Source organism: Oncorhynchus mykiss, chromosome 7 (genome assembly GCF_013265735.2).
Source record: "Oncorhynchus mykiss isolate Arlee chromosome 7, USDA_OmykA_1.1, whole genome shotgun sequence".
Lineage (NCBI taxonomy): Eukaryota > Metazoa > Chordata > Actinopteri > Salmoniformes > Salmonidae > Oncorhynchus > Oncorhynchus mykiss.
Genome location: NC_048571.1, coordinates 72394021 through 72407765, shown reverse-complemented (window position 1 = coordinate 72407765; position 13745 = coordinate 72394021). Strand labels below are relative to the sequence as shown.

General features: G+C 45.4%; 1 protein-coding gene across 1 annotated transcript in view; it reads left to right on the top strand.

The window, feature by feature from the left end:
* The window catches only part of LOC110528438 (protein bassoon), a 172074-nt gene that overhangs the window by 366 nt on the left and 157963 nt on the right, over nt 1–13745 (top strand). The window lies entirely within an intron of this gene.

Sequence of the window (13745 nt, the reverse complement as noted above, 5' to 3'; positions counted from 1 at the left end):
TCCATTTCGAGGATATTTATTTATCGTGGCGAATGTCATGTAGCCTAGCCTATAGTGACCGTTTTTCAGAATGTGGAGAAAATACAGCTGGTGTTTTAATTATTAATTTACAATATCGCCGTAACACATACTGATGATTCCTGGTGATTCCTAGTTTTAATATTTTGGTTACAATGTAGGGTATGTTTAGAATATAGGCTACATTTACAAATGTGATACATGCATACAATAGCAAAAACCTCACGTTAACAAGCGGGTAAGATAAAGGCTATTGTATAAGCTATAAAGGGGAAGTAGACATTTTAAATAGTGAATGGCCACAGCTCTAAACTGTGTAATTTACAGCGTGCGTATTGTAGCCACCAAACTGAACATTTTCATTGATGAAGATTCCACGCCCGCCCTCGCACGGTGAGTGTGGGCCATCAGATTGTAGCTAGACTAGAGGGGCCATCTCTTTGTAAAAATGGAACGAAACACCTTGTTCATATTATTTTACGTTTTCTTTACGAGCGATACTATCTAAAACATGTACCTGTATTTAGCTGATAAGCAATTCCATACATTTTTACGCTTTGATTCCACGATGGGCGTGACTTGTGACGATAAACAACTGCTGTGACCGTAGTGGCCTTCTCACGTGACGTAGATTCAGAGAATATCGATAATGGGCTATCCATGAGACCAATTATTCTTTCCCACCAATGACCAAAGTCGCCTGATAATTGCCTGTCTAATAGGCGACCGTTACTCACTCGAGTTTAAAACATAGCATACTATCCATCATCACATAGCCTATCGAGATTATTCCATTAGAAAAATAACAACTTTTATTAGGCTAATATTCTATAGAGGTGGGGTGAGGGGATGGAAGCATAGGGAGCCAACGTGTGTTCCCGGTAGCCTCTGAATCATTTGTATCGCCACACATTGTAAATGGTCGCATGTGCTGTTGGAACACCATATCGTTTATGAAACATCAATATTTTACCACAAACGAGACAATGAAGTGGATTGTGCAAACTCGAGTTTACAAGCTACATTCATGATTAATGTTAATGTTACAACAACGCCGAATTTTTGTGAATCATATGCCCCACGTGAAGAATAGTGCTTTCCCTCCCCACGTGGCCTTTAGTAAGTTGTACAGTGTAGCCTCCTATGGTGTGTTTGCTGTTAATATTAATTTGCAACTCATTATTCAATTGTAACACACACACACACAGAGAATGCTGAGATGAAGACCTGTCTGTGGTGAGTTTGTATGTGTAGATTACCTACAGATGGATGGTCCCTAGCATCGGTGTGACTGGATGACAAATGGCACCCTACTCCCTACATAGTGCACTACTTTTGACTAGAGCCCTATATAGTGAATAGGGTGCCAATTAGGACGTAACCTCATCCAGTCTGTAGCTTACCTCTGACAGCCTGTATGTCTGCTGAAAAAGGTTCTCTGTTGTATAGTGTGAAGGCATGTATTTTCTGTGTGTTACAGTATGTATGTAGGACTATTCTTGTCCGTTTGGCATGACAATGAGTGACAAGGATTTGTCACTCAGGTTCTATTTTTACATGTGCAATATATTGATTCCTCACGTGTCAGTGTCTTTCCAACTTGCAGGATGGTGGTGGTATCTCGCACATCACCAAGCGGTGACGAGCACAGATGGGTTGACGCTTGGTTCTGTTCGCTCTGCATTTTCTCCTGCTATGTTTTATGATGATACGCTGTATATACAAAGGTATGTGGACACCCCTTCAAATTAGTGGATTCGGCTATTTCAGCTACACTCGTTGCTGACTGGTGTATAAAATCGAGCACACAGCCATGCCATCTCCATGGACAAACATTGGCAGTAGAATGGCCTGTATGTGGCACGGTCATAGGATGCTACCTTTCCAACAAGTCAGTTTGTAAAATGTTTGCCCTGCTAGAGCTGCCCCGGCCAACTGTAAGTGCTGTTATTGTGAAGTGGAAACGTCTAAGAGCAACAACAGCTCAGCCGCAAAGTGATAGGCCACAGAAGCTCACAGAACGAGACCATCAAGTGCAGAAGCGCGTAGCGCATAACAATCGTCTGTCCTCGGCTGCAACACTCACTACCAAGTTCCAAACTGCCCCTGGAAGCAATGTCAGCACAATAACTGTTCGTTGGGTGTTTCATGAAATGGGTTACCATGGCCCGAGCAGCCGTACACAATCCTAAGATCACCATCTGCAATGCCAAGCATCGGCTGGAGTGGTGTAAAGCTGGCTGCCATTGAACTCTGGAGCAGTGGAAACACATTCTCTGGAGTGATGAATCATGCTTCACCATCTGGCAGTCCGACGGATTAATCTGGGTTTGGCGGATGCCAGGAGAATACTAACTGCCCGAATGCATTGTTCCAACTGTAAAGTTTGGTGGAGGCTGGGGCTGTTTTTCATGGCCACTTAGTTCCAGTGTAGGGAAATCTTAACGCTACAGCATACAATGACATTCTAGACAATTATGTGCTTCCAACTGGCAACTAGCAACTGGACACAGTTTGGGAAGGCCCTTTCCTGTTTAAGCATGACAATGCCCCCTTGCACAAAGCAAGGTCCATACAGAAATGGTTTGTCGAGATCGTTGTGGAAGAACATGACTGGCATGCACAGAGCCCTGACCTCAACCCTATCAAACACTTTTGGGATGAATTGGAATGCCGACTGCGAGCCAGGCCTAATCACCCAACATCAGTGCCCGACCTCACTAATGCTCTTGTGGCTGATGGAAGCAAGTCCCCGCAGCAATGTTCCAACATCTAGTGGAAAGTCCTCCCAGAAGAGTGGAGGCTGTTGTAGCAGCAGAGTGGGGACCAACTCCATATTAATGGCCATGATTTTGAAATGAGATATTCGATGAGCAGGTGTCCACATACTTTTGGTCATATAGTGTATCTCAGCCAATAGCCCATGCAAATGAATTGGTGCGAGACTGCAACATAGATGTGTGTCGCTGTCTCTCTGGAGAGAGAAGAGAGAGGGAGATAGAAGATAGAAACCCACTGTGATGTCTCATTTAAAAACCCAGTAGGTGGTTTAAAGGCTCACTACTATCTTAGCCTCATATTCCTGACAACTGCCTTAAACAGGGAGTCCCAAATCCAAAGGGAACAGATAGACGCTGGCGCTGTCTCAATAGCCCCCTATTCCCTTTGTGGTCCACTACTTTTGACCAGGGCCCACAGGGAATATAGGAAGGAATAGGGGGGCCATTTGGACCGCTGACCATGTGTGGTGGTGACTGAGCCATGGACTCGCTGTCTTTACATCCAAGCTTTATTGACAACGTTTTCCCCATTGGTCTTCATCAGACATGATGAGGGTGGATAAAGCACACGGGAGCATAGATAGATTGCAGTATGCAGCATACCTGGGATAATATTTGAATACAGATCCCCCTTTTTAAAACTATTTCTCAGGAAGTGACACATTTTTTTAAACTATTGGATTGGCTGCCTTCAACTAATGGCAGGGCTGTATCTGCAATTGCATAGATATAAATTGAATGAATAGAGCACACACAATCTCCTATTCTGTATATGTCTATCTGACAGTCATATTTGATCTACACCGTACATTATCTACATGTACATACTACCTCAATCAGCCCGACTAACCGGTGCCTGTATATAGCCTCGCTACCGTTATAGCCTCGCTACTGTATATAGCCTCGCTACTGTATATAGCCTCGCTACTGTATATAACCTCGCTACTGTATATAGCCTCTCTACTGTTATAGCCTCGCTACTGTATATAGCCTCGCTACTGTTATAGCCTCGCTACTGTATATAGCCTCGCTACTGTTATAGCCTCGCTACTGTTATAGCCTCGCTACTGTATATAGCCTCGCTACTGTATATAGCCTCGCTACTGTTATAGCCTCACTACTGTATATAGCCTCGCTACTGTATATAGCCTCGCTACTGTTATAGCCTCGCTACTGTTATAGCCTCGCTACTGTTATAGCCTCGATACTGTATATAGCCTCGCTACTGTTATAGCCTCACTACTGTTATAGCCTCGATACTGTATATAGCGTCGCTACTGTTATAGCCTCGCTACTGTTATAGCCTCGCTACTGTTATAACCTCGCTACTGTATATAGCCTCGCTACTGTTATAGCCTCACTACTGTTATAGACTCGATACTGTATATAGCCTCGCTACTGTTATAGCCTCGCTACTGTTATAGCCTCGCTACTGTTATAGCCTCGCTACTGTATATAGCCTCGCTACTGTTATAGCCTCGCTACTGTATATAGCCTCGCTACTGTATATAGCCTCGCTACTGTATATAGCCTCGCTATTGTTATAGCCTCGCTACTGTTATAGCCTCGCTACTGTTATAGCCTCGCTACTTTATATAGCCTCGCTACTGTTATAGCCTCGCTACTGTTATAGCCTCGCTACTGTTATAGCCTCGCTACTGTTATAGCCTCGCTACTTTATATAGCCTCGCTACTGTTATAGCCTCGCTACTGTTATAGCCTCGCTACTGTATATAGCCTCGCTACTGTTATAGCCTCGCTACTGTATATAGCCTCGATACTGTATATAGCCTCGCTACTGTTAATGCCTCGCTACTGTATATAGCCTCGCTACTGTATATAGCCTCGCTACTGTTATAGCCTCACTACTGTTATAGCAGCCAGCAGCATACCAGTAGCATACCACCCTGCGTACCACTGCTGGCTTGCTTCTGAAGCTAAGCAGGGTTGGTCCTGGTCAGTCCTTGGATGGGAGACCAGATGCTGCTGGAAGTGGTGTTGGAGGGCCAGTAGGAGGCACTCTTTCCACTGGTCTAAAAAATATCCCAATTCCCCAGGGCAGTGATTGGGGACACTGCCCTGTGTAGGGTGCCGTCTCTCGGATGGGACGTTAAACGGGTGTCCTGACTCTCTGAGGTCATTAAAGATCCTATGGCACTTATCGTAAGAGTAGGGGTGTTAACCCCGGTGTCCTGGCTAAATTCCCAATCTGACCCTCAAACCATCACGGTCACCTAATAATCCCCAGTTTACAATTGGCTCATTCATCCCCCTCCTCTCCCCTGTAACTATTCCCCAGGTCGTTGCTGCAAATGAGAACGTGGTCTCAGTCAACTTACCTGGTAAAATAATGGATAAATAAATAAATAGCCTCGCTACTGTTATAGCCTCGCTACTGTTATAGCCTCTCTACTGTTATAGCCTCGCTACTGTATATAGCCTCTCTACTGTTATAGCCTCGCTACTGCTATAGCCTCACTACTGTATATAGCCTCGCTACTGTTATAGCCTCGATACTGTATATAGCCTCGCTACTGTATATAGCCTCGCTACTGTTATAGTCTCGCTACTGTATATAGCCTCGATACTGTATATAGCCTCGATACTGTATATAGCCTCGCTACTGTATATAGCCTCGCTACTGTATATAGCCTCGCTACTGTTATAGCCTCGATACTGTATATAGCCTCGATACTGTATATAGCCTCGCTACTGTTATAGCCTCGCTACTGTATATAGCCTCGCTACTGTATATAGCCTCGCTACTGTTATAGCCTCGCTACTGTATATAGCCTCGCTACTGTTATAGCCTCGCTACTGTTATTTTTCAGTCTTTTTACTGTTGTTTTTTTTCTTTAGTTACCTTTTGTCCACCTACCTTTTTGCACTGTTGGTTGGAGCCTGTAAGTAAGCATTTCACTGTTCACTGTTGTATTCGGCGCATGTGACGAATAAACTTTGATTTGATTTATGTCTGAACATTCTGTAAATGTCCATTCTCCTGAATGTCAATTGCCCCAGGTATATATCATCAAGTCAAACCAATGAACCAATGATATTTTCTACAGATAAGTACAAATAAGTTGTGTCACTCAACTACAGTATGACTATGGCCCCTGGTCTAAAGTAGTGTACTATAAGGGAAAAGGGTGCCATTTAGGATGCAATTCCAGCACTATCTGCCTCTACTGCTGAGATATTGAATTCACTGCCACCTACCATGTTCATAAAGGAAACACTCATTGCCTGTCCATTTAGTTCAATATACTGTATATTAAGTATAGATTAGAATAATTCACAGTTAAAAGGCGTCACATGAAGAGTCATTAGTGAGAACAACCCAGTGTCTGTTCTGAGGTCAGCTCTGTCTGTGTGTTCATCCCAAATGGCACCCTGTCCCTAAATAGTGCACTAGTTTTGATCAGGGCCCATAGGGCTAGGTAAAACGAAGTACACTATGGAATAGGGTGCTATTTGTGACAGAATCTCTGTCTCTTCTGAGAGAAGCTCTGTGTGCTGAATGTAGCAGCTAGGCCCTGTGTCTGCACTGAGAGTATACACTAAGTAGTTTCATTTGTAATGACTGAGACTATAGCTGTTGTTTTATATAGTATACGGTCAATAGCTGTAGACCTTCTGCAGTTGCACTGTTGACCTGTGTAGGTAAGCAATGCTGATCATTTGATCGTCAGTGACATTGGTATTTGGTATACATGAGTGGTTTAGACTGGCCCTAACTCTAACCCTGTCAACAGAGTGTTATTCACTGGCCCTAACCCTAACCCTGTCAACAAGAGTGTTATTCACTGGCCCTAACCCTGTCAACAGAGTGCTATTCACTGGCCCTAACTCTGTCAACAGAGTGCTATTCACTGGCCCTAACCCTAACCCTGTAAACAGAGTGCTATTCACTGGCCCTAACCCTGTCAACAGAGTGTTATTCACTGGCCCTAACCCTAGCCCTGTCAACAGAGTGCTATTCACTGGCTGAGAAGCGCTGCTATACCTTCCGTGGATTTGTGCCCTTTGGTTTAATACCTGTGTGTGTGTGTTTGATGCCTGAGGGTTGGGCTTTCTAAGGAGCACATGGGATTCCATTCTACAAGCCTTTGTTATAAGCATAACAATTTGTTTTAAACAGTGAAGTATCCCAAAACAACTTTTTAATACTCCTCTATATAACCCTTTTCCAAAACTGTTGTTGTTTGTTAGGAAGACAGTTCAGTTGAAAAGTATAGTATGCAGATACTGATTGCCTTGAGTTGAACACTTATGAATGATGTTCAGTATCACTGTCACGCCCTGACCTTAGATATCCTTTTTATGTCTCTATTTTGTTTGGTCAGGGTGTGATTTGGGGTGGGTATTCTATTTTCTATTATTTATATTTCTATGTTTTGGCCGGGTAGGGTTCTCAGCTGTCTATCGTTGTCTCTGATTGAGAACCGTACTTACAGTGGGGCAAAAAAGTATTTAGTCAGCCACCAATTGTGCAAGTTCTCCCACTTAAAAAGATGAGAGAGGCCTGTAATTTCCATCAAAGGTACACTTCAACTATGACAGAAAAAATGATAAATAAAAATCCAGAAAATCACATTGTAGGATTTTTAATGAATATATTTGCAATTTATGGTGGAAAATAAGTATTTGGTCAATAACAAAAGTTTATCTCAATACTTTGTTATATACCCTTTGTTGGCAATGACAGAGGTCAAATGTTTTCTGTAAGTCTTCACAAGGTTTTCACACACTGTTGCTGGTATTTTGGCCCATTCCTCCGTGCAGATCTCCTCTAGAGCAGTGATGTTTTGGGGCTGTTGCTGGGCAACACGGACTTTCAACTCCCTCCAAAGATTTTCTATGGGGTTGAGATCTGGAGACTGGCTAGGCCACTCCAGGACCTTGAAATGCTTCTTATGAAGCCACTCCTTCGTTGCCCGGGTGGTGTGTTTGGGATCATTGTCATGCTGAAAGACGTTTCATCTTCAATGCCCTTGCTGATGGAAGGAGGTTTTCACTCAAAATCTCACGATACATGGCCCCATTCATTCTTTCCTTTACACGGATCAGTCGTCCTAGTCCCTTTGCAGAAAAACAGCCACAAAGCATGATGTTTTCACCCCCATGCTTCACAGTAGGTATGGTGTTCTTTGGATGCAACTCAGCATTCTTTGTCCTCCAAACACGACAAGTTGAGTTTTTACCAAAACGTTCTATTTTGGTTTCATCTGACCATATGACACTCTCCCAATCTTCTTCTGGATCATCCAAATGTTCTCTAGCAAACTTCAGATGGGCCTGGACATGTACTGGCTTAAGCAGGGGGACACGTCTGGCACTGCAGTATTTGAGTCCCTGACGGCGTAGTGTGTTACTGATGGTTTTGTTACTTTGGTCCCAACTCTCTGCAGGTCATTCACTAGGTCCCCCCGTGTGGTTCTGGGATTTTTGCTCACCGATCTTGCGTAGAGCCCCAGATCGAGGGAGATTATCAGTGGTCTTGTATGTCTTCCATTTCCTAATAATTGCTCCCACAGTTGATTTCTTCAAACCAAGCTGCTTACCTATTGCAGATTCAGTCTTCCCAACCTGGTGCAGGTCTACAATTTTGTTTCTGGTGTCTTTTGACAGCTCTTTGGTCTTGGCCATAGTGGATGGAGTTTGGAGTGTGACTGTTTGAGGTTGTGGACAGGTGTCTTTTATACTGATAAGTTCAAACAGGTGCCATTAATACAGGTAACGAGTGGAGGACAGAGGAGCCTCTTAAAGAAGAAGTTACAGGTCTGTGAGAGCCAGAAATCTTGCTTGTTTGTAGGTGACAAAATACTTATTTTCCACCATAATTTGCAAATAAATTCATAAAAAATCCTACAATGTGATTTTCTGGATTTTTTTTCTCATTTTGTCTGTCATAGTTGAAGTGTACCTATGATGAAAATTACAGGCCTCTCTCATCTTTTTAAGTGGGAGAACTTGCACAATTGGTGACTGACTAAATACTTTTTTTCCAAAACGTTCTATTTTGGTTTCATCTGACCATATGACATTCTCCCAATCTTCTTCTGGATCATCCAAATGCTCTCTAGCAAACTTTAGACGGGCCTGGACATGTACTGGCTTAAGCAGGGGGACACGTCTGGCACTGCAGGATTTGAGTCCCTGACGGCGTAGTGTGTTACTGATGGTAGGCTTTGTTACTTTGGTCCCAGCTCTCTGCAGGTCATTCACTAGGTCCCCCCGTGTGGTTCTGGGATTTTTGCTCACCGTTCTTGTGATCATTTTGACCCCACGGGGTGAGATCTTGCGTGGAGCCCCAGATCGAGGGAGAATATCAGTGGTCTTGTATGTCTTCCATTTCCTAATAATTGCTCCCACAGTTGATTTCTTCAAACCAAGCTGCTTACCTATGGCAGATTCAGTCTTCCCAGCCTGGTGCAGGTCTACAATTTTGTTTCTGGTGTCCTTTGACAGTGTCTTTTATACTGATAACAAGTTCAAACAGGTGCCATTAATACAGGTAACGAGTGGAGGACAGAGGAGCCTCTTAAAGAAGAAGTTACAGGTCTGTGAGAGCCAGAAATCTTGCTTGTTTGTAGCTGACCAAATACTTATTTTCCACCATCATTTGCAAATAAATAAATTAAAAGTCCTACAATGTGATTTTCTGGATTCTTTTTCTCATTTTGTCTGTCATAGATGAAGTGTACCTATGATGAAAATTACAGGACTCTCTCATCTTTTTAAGTGGGAGAACTTGCACAATTGGTGGCTGACTAAATACTTTTTTGCCCCACGGTAGGTAGCCCCACCTGTCTTTGTGGGAAGTTGACTTTGTTTATGGCACATAGCCTCAAGCTTCACGGTTTGTGTTGTAGTGTTTGTTTTGTTCGGCATATTTTTCTAACAAAGAGAACATGTACGCACGCTCACAACGCTGCACCTTGGTCCGCTTCTTTCAACGGCTGTGACAGAACTTCCCACCACAAACGGACCAAGCAGTGTGGTAAGGAGGAGCAGCGTGTTCAAGATTCATGGACTTGGGAGGAAATCCTGGACAGGAAAGGACCCTGGAGGCAGGCTGGGGAATATCGCCGCCCGAAAGAGGAACTGGAAGCATCTAAAGCTGAGTGACGGCGATATGAGGAGGCTAACCATCGAAGCAGGCACGAGAGGCAGCCCCCATACATTTTTTTGGGAGGGGGCACACAGGGAGTGTGGCAGAGTCAGGATTCAGACCTGAGCCAACTCCCCGTGCTTACCGTGGCGAGCATGTGACTGGTCAGGCACCGTGTTATGGGGTGATGCGTTCACAGGCCGCTGTGCTCTGTGCCAGCGTCCCCCATTTACCGGGTGGAAGTGGGCATCCAGCCAGAACGGGTTGTGCCAGCTCTCCGCTCGAGACCGCCAATGTGCCTCCACGGCCCAGTGTATTCGGTGCCTCTGCCAAGGACAAAGCCTCCTGTAATTTCTCCCCAGCCTGGTGAGTCCTGTGCCTTTCCCCAGAGCCATGCCTCCTGTGTGTCTCTCCACTCCAGTGATTATCCATGGCAAGAAGCCTCCAGTGATGATCCATGGCACGAAGCCTCCAGTGATGATCCATGGCAAGAAGCCTCCAGTGATGATCCATGGCACGAAGCCTCCAGTGATGATCCATGGCAAAAAGCCTGCAGTGATGATCCATGGCACGAATCCTCCAGTGATGATCAATGGCAAGAAGCCTCCAGTGATGATCCTTGGCACGAAGCCTCCAGTGATGATCCATGGCAAGAAGCCTCCAGTGATGATCCATGGCACGAAGCCTCCAATGAAGAGTCATGCCACGAAGCCTACAACAACGGTCCCCAGTCCGGAGCCTCATATAGCCTTAAGCTTCACGGTTTGTGTTGTAGTGTTTGTTTTGTTCGGCATCTTTTTCTAATAAAGAGAACATGTACGCTCACAACGCTGCACCTTGGTCCGCTTCTTTCAACGGCCGTGACAATCACCATAATGACCACTCAACACTATAATAACAGTGTTTCTTTCTGTCATAGAAACAGAGCAGTAGTAGAGTCCATTGTGAACGAAATGCTTGCGGTTTTCTAATAAGAAAATAATTAATTTCAAAGATTTGTATTTGATGTAACCAGGAGCCTAGCTCAGCTCAATTCATTTGGCTCATTAATATAGATTCTATTGCGGAAATGGCACACCGCCAGGAAGACTTTTAAGGACAGTTTTTGCCAAGCCTTTATAGTGCTAGTGTTTCTGTGAACAGGTCTTAGGTGAACAGAATGATTCCTGAAGAGAGAGAGACAAAGAAAGAGAGGAATTGGGTGATTTGTGCTGCTTCACAACCAGCTGCTCTGCTCTACTCTGCTCAGCCCATCTTCAGTGACTCACTGTCACAAACAATTCTATTTTAATTCTCTCTTCCCTCATTTCCATCTCCTTCTCCCACCCTGGAAGTGGTGGCTGGCTGCCGAGCAGAGTACTGACTACTGGCCTTTGAAGAAGATGTGAGCGACAAAACAAGGCCTGCGTAGCGTTGTTGTTGTGACAGAAAGCAGAAAGCTATGATTTCTATTTTAATTGCTGTGGCTAATCCACGGGCTGGCCGTGGGTGTCTACAGGCCAGAATGACAGAGACAAAAGAGAAGTTATTAGTGCTGCAGACATATGATAAACCATCGTTCTTCTCAACTCATCTCGTCACTTTTCGTTTTTTAATTTCTCTTCTCTCCGCTCCTCCTCTTGTAAGGGGTGCGTGACTGGTTGCAGGGAAGTCAGGCGCAGGAGAGCAGAACTGGGTAATAACCGGAGCAGTTTAATATGCAAAACCAACGGCACTCAGAACAACAAAATATGGGTACAAAATAACCCGTTGCGAACCAGTCAGAGTGCACAAGCACTTTACAACAAGCAATTTCACGCACAGACATGATGAGGAACAGAGGGTTAAATACACGACAAGTAATGAGGGAATGTAAACCAGGTGTGACGGAAAACAAGACAAAACAAATGGAAAATGAAAGGTGGATCGGCGATGGCTAGAATACCGGTGACGTCGACCGCCGAATGCCACCCGAAAAGGAGAGGAACCGACTTTGGCGGAAGTCGTGACACCTCTCCTCATCTCTCCTTTCCTCTCCCCTCCGTCAAGAGAGAGACATGGCAGCAACACATGACACATGAAATCGGAAGTTTACATACACCTTAGCCAAATACATTTAAACTCAGTTTTTCACAATTCTTGACATTTAATCAGAGTACAAATTCCCTGTTTTAGGTCAGTTGGGATCGCCACTTTATTTTAAGAATGTGAAATGTCAGAATAATAGTAGAGAGAATTATTTATTTCAGCTTGCTTTTCTTTCATCACATTTCCAGTGGTGAGGACGACCCGGAGGACGAGGCGCTGGGCGATCCGGGTGGAGGCGGTGGAAATCTCTCAGGAGAGAAGGGCCCAAAATGTTCTCTATACTCTGGACGTGAATTGGGGGCCCCGATCAGAAACGATGTCCTCAGGCACCCCATAGTGCCGGAAGACATGGGTAAACAAGGCCTCCGCTGGACAGTTAGGGGGGGGGGGGCGGCATATTACTGGTGCCACGAGACATGAAGGTGGAATGATGGGAGTTGGCTCAACGGACCGCTCCTCGGTATCATAGAGGCGGCGGCTTTGGTGTTTTGGGAGCCTGGCCGGTATGAGATAGTAAACCGAAACCGGGTGAAAAACATGGCCCATCTAGCTTGACGCGGATTTAGTCTCCTCGCTGCCCGGATATACTCGAGATTACGATGGTCAGTCCAGATGAGAAAAGGGTGTTTCGCCCCCTCAAGGCAATGTCTCCACACCTTCAGAGCCTTGACTACAGCTAACAACTCCCGGTCCCCCATGTCATAGTTTCGCTCTGCCGGACCGAGCTTCCTCGAAAAGAAGGCACTAGGGCGGAGCTTGGGTGGCACGCCTGAGCGCTGGGACAGCACTGCCCCGACCCCCGCCTCGGACGCGTCCACCTCCACTATGAATGCTAAAGAGGGGTCCGGATGCGCCAACATGGGCGCATTGGTGAACAGCTCCTTCAAACGACTGAAAGCTCTGCCCGCCTCTGCTGACTAGCGCAAGCGAAAGGTCCTCCCTTCAGCAGTGAGGTAATGGGAGCAGCCACCTGACCAAAACCCCGGATAAACCTCCGGTAGTAATTGGCAAACCCTAAAAACCACTGCACCTCTTTCACCGTAGTCGGAGTCGGCCAATTACGCACGGCTGTAACGCGGTCACACTCCATCACCACCCCGGAGGTGGAAATACGATACCCCAGGAAGGAAACGGCCTGTTTGAAGAACACACATTTCTCCACCTTGCAATACAGGTCATGCTCCAGCAGTCGCCCAAGTACCTTACGCACCAGAGACACATGCGCGTGTAGCAGAATTGATAAAGATGTCATCGATGTACTCTACCACTCCCTGCCCGAGCAGGTCTCGGAGAATCTCATCTACGAAGGATTGGAAGACGGCTGTAGCATTCTTCAACCCATATGGCATATGGTACTCATAATGACCAGATGTAGTACTAAATGCGGTTTTCCACTCATCTCCTCCCCGGATACACACCAGATTATACACACTCTTCAGGTCCAGTTTTATGAAGAATCGCGCCCTGTGAAATGACTCCACCGCCGTAGCGATGAGAGGTAGTGGGTAACTAAACCCCACAGTGATGGAATTTAGACCTCGATAATCAATGCACGGACGCAGACCTCCATCCTTCTTCTTCACAAAAAAAGAAGCTTGAGGAGACGGGTGATGCGGAGGGCCGAATGTACCCCTGTCCCAGCGATTCAGCAACATACGTTTCCATTGCTACTGTCTCCTCCTGGGACAATGGATACACGTGACTCCTAGGAAGTGCAGCGTTCTCCAGGAGGTTTATCAGGCAGTCCCCTTGACGATGGGGTGGTA